Source organism: Zea mays, chromosome 4 (genome assembly GCF_902167145.1).
Source record: "Zea mays cultivar B73 chromosome 4, Zm-B73-REFERENCE-NAM-5.0, whole genome shotgun sequence".
In the NCBI taxonomy this organism is placed as follows: Eukaryota; Viridiplantae; Streptophyta; class Magnoliopsida; order Poales; family Poaceae; genus Zea; species Zea mays.
In genome coordinates this window covers 149300522-149305703 of record NC_050099.1, presented here as the reverse complement: position 1 = coordinate 149305703, position 5182 = coordinate 149300522, and positions in this window count along the sequence as shown.

Below are 5182 nucleotides of genomic sequence, written 5' to 3'. Positions count from 1 at the left end.
CTCCCTTAGGAACGACTTTTGTAACTTCGAAACTTACGCTACGCTCTCTTAAGAACGACTTTTTGCAGCTTCGTCATCCTTTGTGATGATTATAGCTCTACATCCCCTTAGGGACGTCTTTTGAGCTTCTTCCTATTTTCTTTTGCACTCGATGGTGCACGCTCTGATTTTACATATTACATCTTTGGGGGATTTTGGCCCTTGTATTGCGTAGGGCTAAATAAGAATGAAAATTACAAACTATGGCCCCAATAAAAACCTTTCTCCCCTCCTGAAAGGAAAAGGGTGCCATAGGAAAAATGAAAAAAGATTACATCATTTACACATAGTACCGTCGAAGTTCATCCTCATTCCAAGATCTAGGTATGCCGTTGCCGTCCATATTCTTCAATCTGTAAGAACTGGGTCTTGACGAAGATACTACCAGAAAAGGATCTTCCCACTTTAGTTGTAACTTGCCCAATGTATCTGGGTTGGCCACTCTCCAAAGCACCAAATATCCTGGCTTGATGTTTTTCAATCGAACTTTCCTATCACGCCATCTTATTTTTTGGCCTAATATTTATTGATGTGTTCTATGGCCTGAAGTCTGGTCCCTTCTATAGTGTCTTTTGTTGTTTCATAATCAGCTTCGTCCTCCGCTGAAGTTGTTGTTCTTATTGATCATGTCTTTGCTTTTTATGGTGTTATTGCTTCGTCACCGAACAGGAGTTTAAATGGTGTAAAACCTGTTGACCTTGACACAGTTGTGTTGTGGCTCCACACCACTTTAATCAACTCATCTGGCCACTTTCCTCTGGGCTGGTTGAAGATTAACTTCATTATTCCTGTCATTATAATTATGTTTGGTCTTTCTACCAACCCATTTGATTCTAGATGCCTTACTGATACAAAATGAATTTTTGTACCAATTCTGTCACATAAATCTTTGAACGTTTCAGCATCAAATTGAGTTCCATTGTCCATAGTTATTGCCTTCGGCATGCCGAAGCGACAAACAATGTTTTGCCAAAAGAATTTCTGTACTGTGGCCGAAGTTATTGTGGCTAACGGCTTTGCTTCGATCTACTTGGAAAAATATTCCACTGCTACAATGACATATTTCAAATTTCCTTGTGCTGGTGGAAGTGGGCCTAACAAATCCAGACCCCACCTTTGCAGTGGCCAAGTTGGTTGTATTAACTTGGATAGGGACGAAGGTTGTTTCTGGTCTTTTGCACATCTTTGGCAATTTTCACATTTCTGAACCAGATCTGCTGCATCCGAAGCTGCCTTCGGCCAATAAAATCCTTGTCTAAAAACCTTCCCCAGCAAAGGCCTAGACCCAATATGAGATCCACATAAACCTGTATGTATTTCCTTCATCAGCTCTTGACCTTCGGTTCTAGATAAACACTTGAGTAATAGAGAGCAGACTCCATGTTTATATAACTCCCCTTCTATGATCACATATGGTCTTGTTCTTGCTTCCATTCTTTTATTATAAACTTCATCATCCGAAAGATAGTTGCCTTGGAGGAAAGATATAATTTCAGTCCTCCAATCTTCACTATGTACAGGTGATATTGCAAGCACTACTCTCTCTATAAGTTCGACCGAAGGTGCTTTTATTGTCTCAAAGAACACTTCCGAATGTAGAGGGAGTCCATGTGCCGCTGATTTAGCTAGCAAATCTACGTGCTCATTTTCCCCTCTTGGAATATTTTAGAGAAAATCCTTCGAAAAAAGCCTCCAATCTTCGGACTGCATCTAAATATTTTTCAAGCTTTGGATCCCTTGCCTTGCTACTTTTGTCTACATGGCCAGTAATAACTTGGGAATCAGTTTTAAGGATTGCCCTTCTTATTCCTATTGCCTTTAGCTTCTGAAGCCCTAACAGAAGAGCTTCGTATTCAGCAATATTATTTGTACAACTAAAGTCCAGCTTTACTACGTAGCATGTCCTGACTTTAGAGGACGCTACTAGAACAGTAGCCGCTCCAGCACCGAAGGTTCCCCAAGAACTGTCATAGAATATCGTCCAGGCTTCGGCATCTTTTGTTGCTTCTTCTCCTTGAGCCCCTGGCGTCCAATCAGCAATAAAATCTGCTAGCGCCTGAGATTGAATTGAAGATATGTGTACATAGTCAATGGTGAATTCATTGAGTTCCGCAACCCATTTTCCAATTCTTCCTGTAGCTTCTCTGTTTCTCATTATTTCCTTCAGAGGTTGTGATGAAGGGACTATTATATGATAGGCTTGAAAGTAATGCCGAAGCTTTCTGGAGGCCATTAACACAACATACAACACCTTCTCCAATTCTGTGTAATTCTTCTTTGATAAACTGAGTACTTTGGAGACGAAGTATACTGGTGCTTGTCTTTTTACTTGGCCATCTTGCTTCTCATGTACAAGTGTCGTACTGACTGCAGAATTGGAGGCAGCCACATACAGGAGTAACAGAGTTCCTGATGAAGGAGGAGTTAGAGTTGTCAAGTCTATCAAGTATTGCTTTAACTCTTCGAAAGCCTTCTGTTGAGCCGGACCCCATTGAAAAACTTCGGCTGACTTTAGTATTTCAAAGAATGGTAGATTTCTCTCTGCTGATCTTGATATAAATCTGTTCAGCGATGCCAGCCTTCCTGCCAATCGTTGAACCCCTTTCTTTGAATTTGGCGGCTCCATCCGAAGGATAGCTTCAATCTTACTCGGGTTAGCTTCGATACCTTTTGTTGATACTAGACAGCCAAGAAACTTGCCCTTCTTTACTCCGAAAACACATTTTTCTGGATTTAATTTGAGACCAGCTTGCCTAAAATTGGCAAATGTCTCTTGCAAATCAGCAATGTGATTTTCTTGTTTTGTGCTTTTTACTATAATGTCATCAACATAAGTTAGCACATTCCTTCCTATTTGAGAGTGAAGGACCTTGGCTGTCATTCTGCTGAAGCTTCCTTCAGCATTCTTGAGCCCTTCAGGCATCCGAAGGTAACAATAAGTACCACTGGGAGTTATGAAGCTTGTCTTTGGCTCATCCTCTTTCTTCATCCAAATTTGGTGATAGCCCGAGTAGCAGTCCAATAAGCTCATGAGTTCTGAATAAGCTGTTGCATCTACAAGGGAGTGTATTCTTGGTAAAGGGAACTCGTCCTTCGGACATGCCTTGTTGAGATCTGTGAAATCAATACACATTCTCCATTTCCCATTAGCCTTCTTCACCATGACAGTGTTAGCTAGCCACTCTGGATATGTTACTTCTCTGATGACACCAGCACAGAGAAGTCTCTTTACCTCATTCCGAGCACCTTCGGCTTTATCCTCAGACATTTTCCGTAGTCTTTGCTTTCTTGGCCTGAAAGATGCTCAATGACATCTCTGTTAACACCACAGAGATCGTTAGCTGTCCAAGCAAAGACATCTTTGTTGTTGAACAAAAATCTTAGCAGGGTTTTTTCTTGTTCCCCAGATAACTGAGATCCCAACAGTACCCTTTGGTCTGCTATGTCCTCACACAGGAGCATAGGCTTCGGCTGATCTGCCGAAGCGGCCTTCTCTCTTTTGTGCTTATATTGCTGACAAGCTTCGGCCCCATCTATGTTATGGATCGCCTTTGAATCCGTCCAACTCCCTTCAGCCCTTCTAGCAGCTTCTTGACTCCCATGAACAGCAATGGGACCTTGTTCCGAAGGTATCTTCATGCATAAGTATGCTGGATGAAGTATTGGTTCGAAGGCATTAAGCGTCCCTCGACCAATGATTGTGTTGTATGAGTACTCCATGTCAACAATGTCAAAGACAACTTGCTCAGTTCTTGTGTTGTGAATGTAACCGAAGGTAACTGACATTGTTATTTTACCAAGTGCCACAATCTGTTTTCCTCCGAAGCCACAAAGAGGGCGTGTTGCATCATGAATCTTGTCTTCTGGTTCTTGCATTTGTCTGAAAGCCTTTGCAAAGATGATGTCCGCTGCACTGCCCGTGTCAACCAGAACATTGTGGACCAGAAATCCCTTGATGACACAAGATATAACCATGGCATCATTATGAGGATAGTCTTTAAGCTGAAGATCCTCCTAGGAGAAGGCGATTGGGATGTGAGTCCACTTGGATCTGATGAAGGGTCCTTGCACCCCAACATGCTGCACTCTTCTCTGTGCTTCCTTCTTCTTCTTCTTGTTACCTGGCTCTGAGCTTGAACCGCCTGTGATTGGGAGCACTAGCTTCGTAACCGAAGGTGCTTCAACTTGGTTGTTGTACGGAGCCATTGTCACAACAGTGGAAGTGAGTTCACCGGAGGTGGGCGCCAATGTTGGTCACTTGTTCTCAAAAGCTATGAATCAAGAACAAGGCAATAAAAATGTTAATGGTTAAAGACCTTCGTCCTTCATAACATTATCTCCCTTAGGATATAATGATCTTCGGACGAAGGTCAAGAAGGACATACCTTCTTCATTGCAATGTACAAAGATATAAACATGATTGTATGAAACATAGAGAAAACATGAATAATCATTTTAAATCATTAGATTATTCATAATATCATCATATCATATATTTATAAACAAACATCAATGATATTGAATTACATTTGTACCTTCGGCTTGACAGAAGGTAAAGGTCCAAGAGTGACGTACAAGTGATTACAAGTCAGCGTGAATAGTACAGGGGTATTGTTCACCTATTTATAGGCACGGGACACAGCCCGGACAAAATTACATTCATGCCCTTAATAACTAATCACTACTATGATACAAACTATCAGGGATTATGCAGTCTTTTTCCCTTTAAGTCGGTGCCACCCTTCGTCTCAAGCGTGTCATCATGCCGAAGCTCTTTCATTTGTAGCTTTGGCATACATCTTCATGTCACGCCTGCTTGCATGTCATCTTGCCGAAGGTGTTTTTGCTTAGAGGACCTTCGACGGAGAAGAAGGCCCCCAACATATATATATATATATATATATATATATATATATATAACCCAAAATTGGTAGAAAAAATAAAATAAATAAACAAATATATTTATGATAGTGTTTTGAGAATTCTTGAAACCTTGGGAAATTTATTAGAACCCTTCCTCTTCATAATCAATTAATGATATTAAATTGGTTAAGCAACCAATAAATAAATAAAGAAAGGTGCATCTCTTGCTGATAATTTTGTGTGATATATTTTATTGAAAACATAATTTAAATATGACATC